Here is an 18665-nt window from a genome sequence, read left to right as displayed (position 1 = left end):
AACAGCTACAGTGTAGTACATAAAGTAATTGAAAGAAATATGCAATGACACGAACTGAAATGACACTGTTATTCGAAGACGACATTTACACTGAAGTCGACAATATTCACGATGGTCCCCTGGATATTGCAAATGGCGGAACATGGTTCTTCACGGGGTGTGTGGTTACCATGGACGACAGTACATGCTCTGCAACGTGCTTACATGCTGGTCACAAGGTTGGTAAGGAGTTCTTCCCATTCCTCCAGCATCGCGGTTTCCAAGTACTGGATGGTACTTGAACGTGCTGCAATACGCCTTGCCAACGTTTCCCAAACGTGTTCAATGGGATTTATTTCGGGGGAATGGCTAGGCCAGTCCATTGGCCGAGTATCCGCCCGGTCGAGGGCTTCTGCAGCTGCACTGTCCGATGCGGTCGCGTATTGTCATCCATAAAAAAGAAGTCGGGTCCGAATGAACCCCTGAAAAGATGCATATGCGGGGCAGGCATTGTCGTCCGTGATGATCACACACACTATTAAGAACCTTGTCCCGCCTCTTGTAGTATGCAGGGGCTATCATGGTGTGACTTCAGTGTAAGAATTGTCTTTTAATAAAAGTATGTTCTCTGTTCGTCTCATTGCAAGTTATATTGCAGTGACACATAATGTAAAAGTTAGTTTCGCACTTAAGTTTTGCAGACTAGTACACAACATAACCACAACTTAATTCGGCCTTATGTTTCTAAATCTTTTCCCTGGATGTATGGGCCATTATGCGTAATTATGGCTATTTTATATGTTCCCACGATGTGTTACTCTCTCGTCAGCCAGGAAGAGGAACAGTTTTTAATTCTTGTTGTCGTTATCACTGTAACACCTGTTTTACAAATAAATATAATAGATGACACAGGCAATTTTACTTATGTAACTCCCTCCCTCCCTTTCGCATGATTTCCTCACAAGAGGAGGAGGTATACTTGGAAAAGGCCGGGAGATACGGGAAGATTTGAATGAGATTACATCATGGTCAGACAGAGATTCCGAAATCAGATACTGGATTGTAAGGCGTACCCAGGAGCAGATATAGATTCAGATCACAATATAGTAGTGATGAAGAGTAGGCTGAAGTTTAAGACATTAGTCGGGAAGAATCAATACGCAAGGAAGTGGGATACGGAAGTACTAAGGAATGACGAGATATGTTTGAAGTTCTCTAACGCTGTAGATACAGCAATAAGGAATAGCGCAATAGGCAGTAGAGTTGAAGAGGAATGGACATCTCTAAAAAGAGCCATCACAGAAGTTGGGAAGGAAAACATAGGTACAAAGAAGGTAGCTGCGAAGAAACCATGGGTAACAGAAGAAATACTTCAGTTGATTGATGAAAGGAGGAAGTACAAACATGTTCCGGGAAAATCAGGAATACAGAAATACAAGTCGCTGAGGAATGAAATAAATAGGAAGTGCAGGGAAGCTAAGACGAAATGGCTGCAGGAAAAATGTGAAGACATCGAAAAAGATATGATTGTCGGAAGGATAGACTCAGCATACAGCAAAGTCAAAACAACCTTTGGTGACATTAAAAGCAACGGTGGTAACATTAAGAGTGGAACGGGAATTCCACTGTTAAATGCAGAGGAGAGAGCAGATAGGTGGAAAGAATACATTGAAAGCCTCTATGAGGGTGAAGATTTGTCTGATGTGATAGAAGAAGAAACAGGGAGTCGATTTAGAAGAGATAGGGGATCCAGTATTAGAATCGGAATTTAAAAGAGCTTTGGAGGACGTACGGTTAAATAATGCAGAAGGGATAGATAACATTCCATCAGAATTTCTAAAATCATTGGGGGAAGTGGCAACAAAACGACTATTCACGTTGGTGTGTAGAATATATGAGTCTGGCGAGATACCATCTGACTTTCGGAAAAGCATTATCCACACAATTCCGAAGACGGCAAGAGCTGACAAGTGCGAGAATTATCGCACAATCAGCTTAACAGCTCATGCATCGAAGCTGCTTACAAGAATAATATACAGAAGAATGGAAAAGAAAATTGAGAATGCGCTAGGTGACGATCAGTTTGGCTTTAGGAAAAGTAAAGGGACGAGAGAGGCAATTCTGACGTTACGGCTAATAATGGAAGCAAGGCTAAAGAAAAATCAAGACACTTTCATAGGATTTGTCGACCTGGAAAAAGCGTTCGACAATATAAAATGGTGCAAGCTGTTCGAGATTCTGAAAAAAGTAGGGGTAAGCTATAGGGAGAGACGGGTCATATACAATATGTACAACAACCAAGAGGGAATAATAACAGTGGACGATCAAGAACGAAGTGCTCGTATTAAGAAGGGTGTAAAACAAGGCTGTAGCCTTTCGCCCCTACTCTTCAATCTGTACATCGAGAAAGCAATGATGGAAATAAAAGAAAGGTTCAGGAGTGGAATTAAAATACACTCCTCGAAATGGAAAAAAGAACACATTGACACCGGTGTGTCAGACCCACCATACTTGCTCCGGACACTGCGAGAGGGCTGTACAAGCAATGATCACACGCACGGCACAGCGGACACACCAGGAACCGCGGTGTTGGCCGTCCAATGGCGCTAGCTGCGCAGCATTTGTGCACCGCCGCCGTCAGTGTCAGCCAGTTTGCCGCGGCATACGGAGCTCCATCGCAGTCTTTAACACTGGTAGCATGCCGCGACAGCGTGGACGTGAACCGTATGTGCAGTTGACGGACTTTGAGCGAGGGCGTATAGTGGGCATGCGGGAGGCCGGGTGGACGTACCGCCGAATTGCTCAACACGTGGGGCGTGAGGTCTCCACAGTACATCGATGTTGTCGCCAGTGGTCGGCGGAAGGTGCACGTGCCCGTCGACCTGGGACCGGACCGCAGCGACGCACGGATGCACGCCAAGACCGTAGGATCCTACGCAGTGCCGTAGGGGACCGCACCGCCACTTCCCAGCAAATTAGGGACACTGTTGCTCCTGGGGTATCGGCGAGGACCATTCGCAACCGTCTCCATGAAGCTGGGCTACAGTCCCGCACACCGTTAGGCCGTCTTCCGCTCACGCCCCAACATCGTGCAGCCCGCCTCCAGTGGTGTCGCGACAGGCGTGAATGGAGGGACGAATGGAGACGTGTCGTCTTCAGCGATGAGAGTCGCTTCTGCCTTGGTGCCAATGATGGTCGTATGCGTGTTTGGCGCCGTGCAGGTGAGCGCCACAATCAGGACTGCATACGACCGAGGCACACAGGGCCAACACCCGGCATCATGGTGTGGGGAGCGATCTCCTACACTGGCCGTACACCACTGGTGATCGTCGAGGGGACACTGAATAGTGCACGGTACATCCAAACCGTCATCGAACCCATCGTTCTACCATTCCTAGACCAGCAAGGGAACTTGCTGTTCCAACAGGACAATGCACGTCCGCATGTATCCCGTGCCACCCAACGTGCTCTAGAAGGTGTAAGTCAACTACCCTGGCCAGCAAGATCTCCGGATCTGTCCCCCATTGAGCATGTTTGGGACTGGATGAAGCGTCGTCTCACGCGGTCTGCACGTCCAGCACGAACGCTGGTCCAACTGAGGCGCCAGGTGGAAATGGCATGGCAAGCCGTTCCACAGGACTACATCCAGCATCTCTACGATCGTCTCCATGGGAGAATAGCAGCCTGCATTGCTGCGAAAGGTGGATATACACTGTACTAGTGCCGACATTGTGCATGCTCTGTTGCCTGTGTCTATGTGCCTGTGGTTCTGTCAGTGTGATCATGTGATGTATCTGACCCCAGGAATGTTTCAATAAAGTTTCCCCTTCCTGGGACAATGAATTCACGGTGTTCTTATTTCAATTTCCAGGAGTGTATAAGGTGAAAGGATATCAATGATACGATTCGCTGATGACATTGCTATCCTGAGTGAAAGTGAAGAAGAATTAAATGAGCTGCTGAACGGAATGAACAGTCTAATGAGTACACAGAATGATTTGAGAGTAAATCGGAGAAAGACGAAGGTAATGAGAAGTAGTAGAAATGAGAACAGCGAGAAACTTAACATCAGGATTGATGGTCACGAAGTCAATGAAGTTAAGGAATTCTGCTACCTAGGCAGTAAAATAACCAATGACGGACGGAGCAAGGAGAACATCAAAAGCAGACTCGCTATGGCAGAAAAGGCATTTCTGGCCAAGAGAAGTCTATTAATATCAAATACCGGCCTTAATTTGAGGAAGAAATTTCTGAATATGTACGTCTGGAGTACAGCATTGTATGGTAGTGAAACATGGACTGTGGGAAAACCGGAACAGAAGAGAATCGAAGCATTTGAGATGTGGTGCTATAGACGAATGTTGAAAATTAGGTGGACTGATAAGGTAAGGAATGAGGAGGTTCTACGCAGAATCGGAGAGGAAAGGAATATGTGGAAAACACTGTTAAGGAGAAGGGACAGGATGATAGGACATCTGCTAAGACATGAGGGAATGACTTCCATGGTACTAGAGGGAGCTGTAGAGGGCAAAAACTGTAGAGGAAGACAGAGATTGGAATACGTCAAGCAAATAATTGAGGACGTAGGTTGCAAGTGCTACTCTGAGATGAAGAGGTTAGCACAGGAAAGGATTTCGTGGCGGGCCGCATCAAACCAGTCAGTAGACTGATGACCAAAAAAAAAAACTCCTTACCCCCTCCTCTTTTTTATCTGCACTTGTCACAAGATAATGGGATACAACATCGCTCGCCCTTGATGATGCTTTTAACATCAATATTGTCTTAGTCTGGTTGTTTCTGAATACGAATGCATGGTTGTGCATATTCAATTCTGATTCTGTTCAGTGCATATTCACCTTCATTTACGAATTGACCGATCCGAAGGTGGTTGTAATATACAGCCGAAACTAGTCATCAAGATCTGTCTGTTGTTAATTGCCGTCTAGGCAGCTTTTTGTATATAACAAAAAATTAAATTTAATAAATTACGTTAAGATCGCTGTTACTGTCCTATAACGTAAGGTGTCACGAATGACATATTTCTGCCTATTTATGTGCAATACTTAAGAGTATTTTTTTCAAATAACTTACCCGGAATGCAGCCGGGTGACGTCATCGACAACTGCCGATATTTCGACAGGAGCAAATCCTGCCATTTTCGAGGCAAAACTGCAGCAAGAATGCCCTGTGAAAGCGATTTTAAAACCTCGGTTTACAGAGAAACTCCGTCCAGACAACACACACACACACACACACACACACACACACACACACACTAAACACTAGCGCAATTACAAGCCAAAGATGACCGACGTCAGGTATTAGCGATAGTGAAATTAATAATCAACGGGTGAGGTAGCATAAATTGTATCCATCTGCTTTTTGACAAGGGAGAGAACAGGAGTCTATGCAGAATTTAATCAGAAACCACCCTCTCTATTAATAGGGTTACTTGCTAATTTAATTTCAACAGCTTTCTTAATAACACTACATGGTTAGTATCATTCATGAACTGGGCTAGGCTGCCCGAGTCCCGACCTGAACCCAATTGAAAACTTTTGCAATGAGTCAGACCGTCAGGCTGGCTCCGGGCCCCAGCGTCCCTCATCACTACCTTGTCTGATTTCGGTTCTCCCATTCCTCCGCAGACATTCAGACATCTCACTGAAAGTGTCCCCAGAAGAGATAAAGTCGTCGTAAAAGTGTAGTGTGGGTGCACTGTATACTAACGTCCATTATTAGGCGCCCGATACTTTTGAGTATCCAGTGTATACAGAGGAGTCGCAGTGCTAGAAAACTGTAGCAAAATACAGGGAAGACCTCCACAGCGTATGTGCTTCGCGCAGGGCTCGGCAGTTGACACTCACCCTTATCAAATTTAGCGTTTTGCTCATTAATACGCTGGATAAAACTTTACTGCATATTACAAGGTCCTCGCGTAAATACCGGAAACAGTGACATACATTAACTACCTGGGAGCGCGCGTATGGAGGAATTTATACTGGAACGACATCGTATAACTCCCCAGGGGAAAGGCAGATGCCAGACTGTGATGCTCTGGAAGAGTTCTCGGGATGTACACATAAAAGCCAAAGTAACTGGTACAACTGTCTAATATCGTGTAGGGTCCCCGCGATCACGCAGAAGTGCCACACGCTACGGTCGCAGGTTCGAATCCTGCCTCGGTCATGGATGTGTATGATGTCCTTAGGTTAGTTAGGTTTAAGTAGTTCTAAGTTCTAGGGACATAACCACAGATGTTGAGTCCCATAGTGCTCAGAGCCAATTTAGAAGTGCCACAACACGACGTAGCATGGACTCGACTAATGACTGAAATAGTGCTGGAGGGAACTGACACCATTAATCCTGCAGGGCTTTCCATAAATCTGTAAGAGTACGAGGCGGTGGAGATCTCTTCCGAACAGCACGTTACAAAGTATCCCATATATTCTCAATAATGTTCATGTCTGGGGAGTCTTGTGGCCAGCGGAAGCCGAGTTCACAGGCGAAGTACTGTATGCTATGCTGTGTTTGCATCGACCGTCTGTTCATAATTATGTTGTACAAAAGGAGATGATGTTTTAACTACTGACCACGTCTTTGGCACGATTGTTTTATGTATCTCCACTGCAGGGTGTGATTTTAGTGTATTTTACTTCTGGTGAAGGCGTATTTATACCAAAACAGTGGTCAAGTATTTTAAAAAATCTTTCTCCTGCAACTGTTTGGCTGTTATCATTTACCATGAAGAATTTCAACAGTTGCTGCTTCAGCCATGTTTAAAATCTTTCATCTATGAAAAGATATGTGTGCAAAACGTCATCTTCTATCGTCACACTTAAGCGAATGATCTTGCCGAGAACTCTAGAAAATTCTCTTCCTTTTCCTACACTGAATTACCAATGATAATGCCTTTTTGGTGTTTCCCTATTTTTCTCCATCTCCTGTAGGCGCTAAAGGACGGGCTAGTTCCGCAGAAGTACCATCATTTTCTACGGTGATGGAGTTTTGGAAAGTCGCGACGAACTTTGCTTCCCTGTAAGAAGCGCGTGTGCTTCGCCACGACGCTGGTGCAGCAGTGCAGCAGCATTTTGCCAGCGCAGTACCGCCTCCTGCTCCTCCTAGGCGGCTGATAAACAAGACGGCGTCGGGAGGGACAAAGTGGCGAGGGGCGAGTTAACGATCGTGCGCGCCCCGGCGCCAGTCTCGGAGAGCAGATAATGGCCGGGGGGTGGGGACGGCTGGGGGGGATCTGCCACTCACCGTGCGCCCGCTCCCCATAAGCCCCTTCCGCCTATTCACTAATCCCTCTGGGGATCGCCTACCCCCGCCGGATACGAGGCGGTGCTGTGCCTTGAAGTCTTAGCGTGTCCGAGCCGCCGACCAAAACATCACACCTTCTCTCTTTTTTTAATCTTCGCTGTGAGGAATATCTGTCCGGTAAAAATAGCAACAATGGTCGATTGTTTTATCGACTACGCGTCACCTGTGGCGCTGCCTCTTAAGAGGTGTATGATGCTCTTGTATAATGAGGTTTATATAAAATCATAAATCTGTGAAAGTCAACATGGATTCCGAAAAACAGAGATCTAGCGAAACTCACAGCTCGCTCTGCTCCTCCATGATCTCTACAGTGTTTTAGCTGGTAGTATACAGGGCTATTACAAATGATTGAAGCGATTTCATAAATTCACTGTAGCTCCATTCATTGACATATGGTCATGACACACTACAGATACGTAGAAAAACTCAAAGTTTTGTTCGGCTGAAGCCGCACTTCAGGTTTCTGCAGCCAGAGCGCTCGAGAGCGCAGTGAGACAAAATGGCGACAGGAGCCGAGAAAGCGTATGCCGTGCTTGAAATGCACTCACATCAGTCAGTCATAACAGTGCAACGACACTTCAGGACGAAGTTCAACAAAGATCCACCAACTGCTAACTCCATTCGGCGATGGTATGCGCAGTTTAAAGCTTCTGGATGCGTCTGTAAGGGGAAATCAACGGGTCGGCCTGCAGTGAGCCAAGAAACGGTTGAACGCGTGCGGGCAAGTTTCACGTGTAGCCCGCGGAAGTCGACGAATAATGCAAGCAGGGAGCTAAACGTACCACAGCCGACGGTTTGGAAAATCTTACGGAAAAGGCTAAAGCAGAAGCCTTACCGTTTACAATTGCTACAAGCCCTGACACCCGATGACAAAGTCAAACGCTTTGAATTTTCGGCGCGGTTGCAACAAAACTTGTTTTCAGTGATGAAGCAACATTTTTCCTTAATGGTGAAGTGAACAGACACAATGTGCGAATCTGGGCGGTAGAGAATCCTCACGCATTCGTGCAGCAAATTCGCAATTCTCCAAAAGTTAACGTGTTTTCTGCAATCTCACGGTTTAAAGTTTACGGCCCCTTTTTCTTCTGCGAAAAATACGTTACAGGACACGTGTATCTGGACATGCTGGAAAACTGGCTCATGCCACAACTGGAGACCGACAGCGCCGACTTCATCTTTCAACAGGATGGTGCTCCACCGCACTTCCATCATGATGTTCGGCATTTCTTAAACAGGAGATTGGAAAACCGATGGATCGGTCGTGGTGGAGATCATGATCAGCAATTCATGTCATGGCCTCCACGCTCTCCCGACTTAACCCCATGCGATTTCTTTCTGTGGGGTTATGTGAAAGATTCAGTGTTTAAACCTCCTCTACCAAGAAACGTGCCAGAACTGGGAGCTCACATCAACGACGCTTTCGAACTCATTGATGGGGACATGCTGCGCCGAGTGTGGGAGGAACTTGATTATCGGCTTGATGTCTGCCGAATCACTAAAGGGGCACATATCGAACATTTGTGAATGCCTAAAAAAACTTTTTGAGTTTTTGTATGTGTGTGCAAAGCATTGTGAAAATATCTCAAATAATAAAGTTATTGTAGAGCTGTGAAATCGCTTCAGTCATTTGTAATAACCCTGTACATCCTAGAGCGTAAACTATATAGATTGTGCATGATGTCATTTGGTCAACGAAAAATACAGGCCTGAGCTCATGTCTGTGTGACATCAGCAATGCAGTGTCGGGGTCAACGAGATATACAGGCTCTGCAACGAACTCGTGACGTCGCACTAGTCGGCTTCTCAGCCACACTTCCTGAACGCTCGGCTCCGTGCAGGGTCCACGGGAAATCAATATTTAATTGAAGATGCAGGTCTTGACAATGTGGCGTGCTAACGAGAATTTACAAGTATTTAAACACACAGTCAAGAATTATGAAACTCGCCTGAAATAGTTACTCGCTTCCCGCCGAAGACGGCTGCTAGCATTAGTAAGACCTGCAGCGTCACGTGCTGTGACGTAAGCGCCACGGCCTATGTTTCTCGTGGGCCTCGTGCAGTGTTCGTGACCAACGATAAATACTTACAAAGCCACTTGGTCAAATCTTTGACAATACAGTAGAGAAGCTTTTTAGCAAATATCTTTGATAAAAGTTAGAGCGAGGGCCATCGTTTACCTGTTGCTTCGCTTGCTTTTGTGAATTTAAGCTATAAAACGACGAAGTGTATTTGGTGCGTGGCTGCCATCACAGCGATCTTTGCACAGTACGAAGAATACTACATTCCTTGTAACACACAGCATGCTGAATACAATAACCTTAATAGATCGAATCTTACAAAGAAATAGCTGCAGCGAATCAGCTGCTTTCGAAGTTGCTGCACTGTGCATGATGCTAAGCTTACACTTAAAAAGAAACGATGCGGAAGGAGACGGAGATATGAAAATTCAAGTGTGTTCAAGGTGTACATAATGAAATAAATGTATTTATTTGTGCTCTATATAACTTAACCGTGACATATTCCTCATTACAGATTTATGTAGTGGTTCACATGTTTGTGTAATAATACGTTAACTGGTACACTGTGGGATTCTGGTACTAATAGCAAGCTGGAACAGCTTTCGCCTATTATTAAAAATCTTGTCCTAGCTATGAGACGGTCTTTAGCGGAAATAGCATTCATGATTTAAACAATGAAACACTGCACAGTTAAGTAATTTTTCACGATGTGCAAGATGCTTTGCGAGAATTTAGTCTCGTAATCAAGTACAAACATTTACATAGGTATTTATGTGATGTTTGGCAGAATTGGACAAAAGAAATCTGTCCGACTGTAGTACACCATAAAACAGAACAATACGCATACAAACATCGCATAAGATACAAATGTGAATATTTCCTCTCGATAATGAGAACAAATTCTCATATTAAGCAGGAAAAAATTCGTAACAAGAGCAATGTTTCATTATTTAAATCACGAATGTCACAGTTGCAGGCTTTCCAAAAACATCTATCATGATGAATGAAATTGGGAAATGTCATTTCCTAAATAAGTATCATGTATGCAAATAAGACGGCAAACTGAAATGTTTGTTCGCTCATTCTCAAATAAATTTCGTTCTTTATGTCCTTGCACAGCAACTCAAGAAGCAAATTCTGGTGAACACTTCGAGCTTCTCCTCTCGCTATCCACGATTTCACCCACAATGGTTTCCATTTCTCATTCTTTTCTAGTGATGTGCTCGCCACCAACATATGCTGTGGTACAGACGGTTAACTGTTGGGCATCCGTTCCCAAATAAGTATGGCGAAAAATTTTACGGTCGTGTAATAGCTCCAATGAGGTAGTTTGGTCAGATAAATGCGTTGTTAGTGTTGTTAGTATGCGTTGAAGCTCGCCATAATGGCAGAGAAGCTCAACATCTGTACCACGAGTACTTTCCAAATCGTGTGACCATCTCACCCCATGTTTGCCAGAGCAGAACAACGGCTGCGGGAAAGTGGGAAATTCACGAGCGATAGAGCGAACTGTGGTGCTCCAAGAAGGCGGCGCTCAGTCGTATTTGAAGTGGAAGTACTTCATCGAGTTGAAGAGAACCCATCATCGACTATTCGAGCCATTGCACGTGACTTGCATGAGCCTCACTCGTCTGTCTGGCGTGTTCTACATAAGCAGCATCCCCACCCACAGTACTCTCAGAAGGTACATGCCATGCTTCCAGCGGACTTTCCTTAGTTTCCACGGAGAATTTTGCTCACCGGCGAAGCGCGTTTCAACAGTGAAGGTGTCTTGAACGTGCGAAATAGCCACATTTGGGATCAAGAAAACCCCAGTACCACGCGTACACGAAGATTTCAGCACACCTTCGGCATCAACGTCTGGGAATGTACTGCGACGGTCGTGTGATTGGTCTGTATATCCTTCGCCCCGAACGGTTGCCAGGTACTTGATATTCCTGCAACTAGTGCTGGTGGAGTTTTTGAAAGATGTTCCATTGTACAGTCGGCATGAACTGTGGTTCCAGCACTATGGCGCTGCAATAAATTTTGTAGTTCGCGTCCGGAACTATCCGAAGGAAGTCTATGGTGACAGATGGATCAATAGAGATGGACAACACGCTTCGCCACCAAGATCCCTAGATTTAAACGCTTTGGACTTTGTTTTGTGAGAGACCACATGAGGAGCCCCCTTGTTTTGTTTGTGCAATGTAAACGAACCGTGGCACTAGGGACGAAAATGGAGCCAAAGCTGAAGAAATGATAATGGCTCTCCAACTAGTGGTGGCAAACAGACCAGGAAATCCCCCCACCTACGTGGCTGGAGGAGGACAGGGTACCAACATTGACGTGACGCTGGTCACGCCAAACACAGTGAATATTCTCCGGGAGTGGAAGGTGGAAGATAATGCCACCACTAGTGATCATAATCTGATTACCTTCATGGTTGGGGACAGAGAGTGCCGCTGGGCCATGGGGTGGGAGGTGCAAAGGAACTTTAGGAAAGCAGATTGGGAACGTCTAGCCAGAGAGTGCGACATCCCTCCATTACCGGAAGGAGACGAAGGACAAGACATGAACGTGGACGACAGAGCAGAAGGACTGGTGCGCGCAATAACAAGAGCGATTGAGGCAGCCGTACCAACCAGGAGGAGGGCCGTGGCGGCCACACCGGCACCATGGTCAGCCGAACTGCAGGAGCTACGTCAGTCAGTCAGGAGACTGAGGAAGCACTACCAGCGCAGTGTCGTCTGGTGGGAGAAGCAAAGATGGTTGCAATTATACCGGGAGGCAAAAGAGAACTTTCAAAAGGAACTACAAAAGACAAGAACAACTAGCTGGGAAAATTTCGTAACCAGTCAACTGGCCCTTGATCCTTGGGGCGTGCCATATAGACTGGTAAGGGAAAAGATTCGTTCCCCAACAATGATTTCTACGCTCAGGCGCGGGGGCGGGATGACGGAATCTTGGCAGGAAACTGCCGAGGTCCTCCTCCAGTCGCTGTTGCCTGACGATGATAGAAATGAGGACACCGAAGAGCAACGTCAATTACGTGAAGAAGACCTTCATAGGTATGAAAACGACGTGGCGGTCCTCCCCTTCTCTGAAGAGGAAGTTGCTGCCCTTATTAAGTCCCTAAAAAAGGGAAAAGCCCCCGGGCCGGACGGCATTGTGGCGGAGGTAGTGCAGTTTTTAGCCCCACAGTTAGTTGCGCCACTCACACACACTTTCAATGCATGCCTTAGGCAAGGCAAATTCCCTAAAATATGGAAAACTGCGAACGTGGTGATCATTAAAAAGGGCCCCGAGAAGGACCCTGCAGAGGCCAAATCCTACAGGCCCATTTGCCTGCTGGACGGCTTCGGCAAATTACTTGAAAAGCTACTAGCAGACAGACTGACTGCTCACCGCATGCTGCACGGGGTGAGCGACAGGCAATTCGGTTTCAGGCCGGGCCGATCGGCATCTGATGCAATCGCCCTAGCGGCCGAGGTCTGTGGCTCAGCCCCGTGTAAGTATGTGGTTGGCATCATGGTGGATATCAGTGGCGCCTTTGACAACCTGTGGTGGCCTTCGCTCTTCTCCTGCTTACGGGAGAAGGAGTGTCCAGGGCTGCTATATGGGTGTCTGAGGAGCTATTGTGAAGACCGGGAGGTATGGCTATCATCCCCTAGCGGGAAAGTCCGGAAAACTATCACTAAAGGTTGCCCTCAGGGCTCTGTGCTGGGTCCCCTTTTTTGGGACATCCACATGGAGCCTCTTCTGGAAAGTTTACAACAGAGTGATGATGTGCTAGAGGTGATAGCTTACGCCGACGACCTCCTCCTGCTGGTTGGCGGCCGAAGTCGCGAGGACATAGAACCAAAAATACAGAGAGCAATAGACATACTGCAACTATGGTGCCACAGGACCAAAATGACTATTTCACCGACCAAGTCGACTTACTTGCTACTCAAAGGACAATTGATAAGGAACCCGACCGTGAGAATTGACGGCATACCTGTTCTTAGGAGACGAGAGACACGATACTTAGGAATCATCATCGATGAAAGGTGGAATTTCGCAAAGCACATAGAAACCGTGACCCAGAAAGCACTACAATCACTAAATAATCTGATCACCATAGGACACAAGAGATTTCACCTTCCGCCTCAATTAATTAAACTCTATCACAACAGTATACTCACGTCAATAATGGGTTACGGTTCAGGAGTTTGGGCTCACAGGCTCACGAGGGTGGTGCCTGCTATGACGGTGAGGAGGGTACAAAGAAATATGATATTAAGGTCTGTGGGAGCTTACAGAACATCCCCAGGAGGAGCCCTGTTAATCATAATGGGACTCTGTCCCCTAGATATAAAGATTAGGGAACAGGCAGCTTGGTACTGGGTAAAAAAGGGGGTTATTACCAAGGTAGAAGAAATTATGGGAGCACCAGTTAGGGACAAAGGTGAGATTAGGGAAAGGGGGGTAAGCCTGTGGCAGGAAATATGGGAATTGGACGAAACTGGTAGAAGAACCTTTCAGTTCCTACCAGACGTAAGGGAAAGATTGAAAATGAAGTACTTCAAGCCAACTCGGGGATTGTTCCACTTTCTCACCGGTCATGGCCCCTATCCGACATATCTTTGTCGGTTTGGGAGAAAGGCTACGCCTGCGTGTGACTGTGGCGCACTGGAGGGTACTCCTGACCATGTGGTTTATGAGTGCCCCCTTTTCGATGATGTAGCCGGGACACTGAGACAACAATTACCTAGCACAAACACCTATGACCTTTTAAGACAGGAGGAAACATTTCACAGACTAAATACATTGGTAAACGAGGTATCACACAAAGTTCTGACAACTTTCTTGAGAGAACTTCATTAAGTAAGTAGACAACACTGAATGCGACCACCGCCCCAATCCCAAACCGCCGGTTCGTGGACAGGTCGACTTATAGTTGGAATCCGCCACGACCAGGACCAGGGGGACTGGGGCAAATCCCGATCAAGACACGCACCGATTTTGACATAGATTAGAAAATAGACGTAGTTAATTAGAATAGGATAGTAAGATAGGAACCTGCAGCGATAATTTAACCCTTGCCTGCCCTGTGCCAGGGGCTCGCTCATAGGGATTAGCTCTATGAGCAGGGCATCAAGTAGGTTTATATCATTAACTGGCACAATGTAACGCTGCAGGCAGTTAGTAGTAACTAGTAGTAGTAATTAGAGTTATGCTAGATAGTAAACTAAGAAGTAGTCTGCCTAGTTGAAATTGTTGAACTGTCTGTAGTTAAGTCAAGGAAAATGTATAGCTGCTATTGTTAATTTAGGAATGTAGGACCCACTAATCATTAAGGTGGTGGGTCATTATTGTATAACTATTATGAAAGGAAATAAAGATTTTTTTTAAAAAAAAAAAAAAAAAAAAAAAAAAAAAAAAAAAAAAACGAACCGTTTCCGGACATGGATTCCTTTGTAAAATCTAATCTATTAATACCCCCCCCCCCCTCCTTCAACCTCTAGAAGTGTGTAACACGAATTGTGAGACACTCTGTATTAAGTTCCGCTTTCTGGTCCTAGACAGGCCAGTCGGCTCCCACATCCTTTGCCAGTGACATCAACATAATCGCTTATTTTGTAAAAAAAAACTCGGACGTAATGGATAGAAAGATTTGATATTTCTTATAGTAGCATAAAAACATTTCACAAGTATTGTTGAGAAATCGTCAGTAAATTGAATTCTTACTGCCAAACACTACTCCTGTGAAAACAGTGGACTAAATTACTCGCAGTGCAATAAAGATAGGATTTCGCTGAACAGACATGACGATCGCATTAATATTTGGAATTTCGGAGGAATGCTGTGGTGCGCAATGGGGTCACAACACCACTTTCCCGGCCGTTGTCGGGTTTCTTGATCTTGGAACCAAATTTGGTTCAAATGGCTCTGACAAGGGAACCTCCCCATCGCACTCCCCTCAGATTTAGTTATAAGTTGGCACAGTGGATAGGCCTTGAAAAACTGAACACAGATCAATCGAGAAAACAGAAAGAAGTTGTGTGGAACTATGGAAAAAATTAGTAAAATATACAAACTGAGTAGTCCATGCGAAGATATGCAACATCAAGGCGAACGAACGTGTAGGAGCGCCGTGGTCCCGTGGTTAGCGAGAGCAGCTACTGCACAAGTGATCCTAGGTTCAAGTCTTCCCTCGAGTGAAAAATTTAGTTTTTTATTTTCAGTTTGTGTGTCAAACTCTTATGTTTTCATCACTTTTTTGGGAGTGATTATCACATCCACAAGAAAACCTAAATCGGGCAAGGTAGAAGAATCTTTTTACCCATACGCTAAGTGTACAAGTTAGGTGGGTCGACAACATATTCCTGTCATGTGACGCACATGCCGTCACCAGTGTCGTATAGAATATATCAGACGTGTTTTCCTGTGGAGGAATCGGTTGACCTATGACCTTGCGATCAAATGTTTTCGGTTCCCACTGGAGAGGCACGTCCTTTCGTCTACTAATCGCACGGTTTTGCTGTGCGGTCGCAAAACACAGGCACTAAACTTATTACAGTGAACAGAGACGTCAATGAACGAAAGGACAGTCATAACTTTGCGAAAATAAAGAAAGTAAAATTTTCAGTCGAGGGAAGACTTGAACTAAGGACTTCTCGTACCGCAGTTACTCACTCTCACTACAGGACCACGGTGGTCCTGAGCTTACATTCTCCTTGATGTTGCCTATCTTGCGCATGGACTACTCAGTTTGTATATTTTACTAATTTTTTTCATAGTTCCATACAACTTCTTCCTGTTTTCTCGATTGATCTGTGTTCAGTTTTTCAAGGCCTATCCACTGTGACAACTTATAACTAAATCTGAGGGGGGTGCGATGGGGAGTTTCCCTTGTGAGCATTATGGGACTTAACATCTGAGGTCATCAGTACCCTAGACTTGAACTATTTAAACCTAACTAATCTAAGCACATCACACACATCCACGCCCGAGGCAGGATTCGAACCTGCGACCGTAGCAGCAGCGCGGTTCCGGACTGAAGCGCCTGGAACCGCTCGGCCACAACGACCGGCACCTTGGAACCGCTACTATACTCCGTTCATCAAAAGAATAAACCTGATATAAACATTGCACTACGTATTCTTCCGCATTTCCTGGAGCGGAAGCCAAGCTGTCTCGAGTACAGTCAAGTACGATAATGAGGATACGTTTTATGCCGTGCGTTACACGCACATCGACTCAATGATAATACGGCAACAGCTTTACCGGCGCATTGGACTTGGGCAGCACTGGCGAGGCAAGTGATCCAACTAACCTGTGGTGATGTGGACAGTTGCAGTAAAGACGTAAAAAGAGGAGGGCGCAGAACAATATAGCTTTGAATGTCATTTAATTTTGAAACAGAAGGAAATAATATACAGTAAAACTCAGGCGATACGCTTCGTAGGTGATTGGACGGAAAACAACATGCTCTCGATCTTAGCTAACATAGTACTGTAATTAAAAACAAGAGTGATACGAATTCCCGACTTTAATAGTGGTAATTTATCTGCATGAGCTATGTGCGGCGCAAAAGCGCACTGATGGTATTTTACCACGTTGTTAAATACTGAAGCCACTGAAGGTATTACAGTCGGTCGTCTGGTAATCTCTGAATTCCTTCCGTATCAGACTTCGAAGAATACATTTCAGTACAGATACGTTGATAACGAGGCGATCAGCAACAGAATCCCAAGCCACCAAAACCTGCACATTCCCTCCTACTCCTCTTTTATGACAGGCTGTTCTGCATGTCCCTCCTCCTCCTCCTCTTTTATGACAAGCTGTTCTGGATTTCGCCATCGATAGGCAGTGACGTGTCACAAAGCTTCGTGCATCAGTTCGTGTGGCAGCCTAAATGTCTTGTTATTTCTCGTAACAAATTCCTTAACTTGGCTAGCAATTCTGCTGGGTTCAGATTGCAGTGTTCAGGAGCCAACTGTAAAAAATCAGCACGTGTACAGTGTGCCCGACGCAGTGAAAATGATTGTTTTCTTTGTTTATACGATGCCTATCACTCTGGCTCGTGTCAGACCACATCTATCCTAAAAAACAATGGGCACATTCAAACAAAGATATTTGATTTTTCATTTTTCTCCAAACAATTTAATTGTGTAACGATTTCTTAATTTCAACAATCTTTATTAAAGCTCGATAATTAAAAATGTGTATTTTCAATGAAAACCAGGATCTTGCGTGCGACATGTTATTAGAAACTAGAAGACGTGCTTTTTTCTTGAAAAACGATGGTTATGTATGAGTTAATTACCACAAATTTGATGAATTTCAGCCGGCCACGGTGGCCGAGCGGTTTTAGGCACTTCAGTCCAGAACCGCGCGACTGCTGCGGTCGCAGGTTAGAATACTGCCTCGGGCATGGATGTGTGTGATGTCCTTAGGTTAGTTAGGTTTAAGTAGTTCTACGTTCTAGGGGACTGATGACCTCAGATGTTAAGTCCCATAGTGCTCAGAGCCATTTGAACCATTTGAATTAGACGAATTTCATATTTACGAGTAACTGATTTAGGTATTCCAACCGAACAAAAAAGTTGTAGTCTGTAACAAATTTAGAACCGCCGCCCACCACCACCACCACGCCCATATATTAATCTATGTTGCTACTTTTTTATTCATCCCATTTTGTTCGTTGAATTCTTTTGGGCCAGACGTCCGATGGCATCCGTTCAGGCTCTTCGTTGATCCGTTCACTCAGTTTCTTTTACTTCAAAGGGCCGCTAACCCTCCGACCGAACAAGCTAACTACTGATTACGCCACCCATAAGATTAAATTTCGTTCCCTCACATTTAGTACACACTGTTTCTTAAAACACGTCAAGGTTGATTTTTCACTGTAATTTTGTGAAAACATTAAGAACAACTGGTTTCTAATCATTAACGGTATTCCGCGCGCGTGTTTCACTACGAAGCAGGAAGCAGTGTCATACATTTTCACGGTAAGTATTAACCAGCGAGACAATTACAGCACAAGTAACGTTTACGGAGGCTGTGACTGTGCACGATATTGAAACAAAAAATTACTTAGCTAAAGTACGATTAAGAAAAACGTTGATGGTTGTTATTATATCAGAATGAATTAAAGTTTCATACACAGTGACATAGTAATAAGATTTCTAATACATAACTTGGACCTACTTCCAAGGGCGCAACTGCAATGTACGAGAGCTGCGGCTGCTGACCAGTCATCGCCTTTGTGTCTGTTTACATCAGGTTTATTCTTATGATAAACGGAGTATAGTCGGTCGAGTAACTTTCTACTTGGCATCACGAGGCTGAATGCAATCCATACCAGTCTCCCACCAA

This window comes from Schistocerca americana, chromosome 2 (assembly GCF_021461395.2).
Source record: "Schistocerca americana isolate TAMUIC-IGC-003095 chromosome 2, iqSchAmer2.1, whole genome shotgun sequence".
Lineage (NCBI taxonomy): Eukaryota > Metazoa > Arthropoda > Insecta > Orthoptera > Acrididae > Schistocerca > Schistocerca americana.
The sequence above is the reverse complement of the archived record's forward strand: the minus strand, read 5'-3'. Positions refer to the sequence as shown.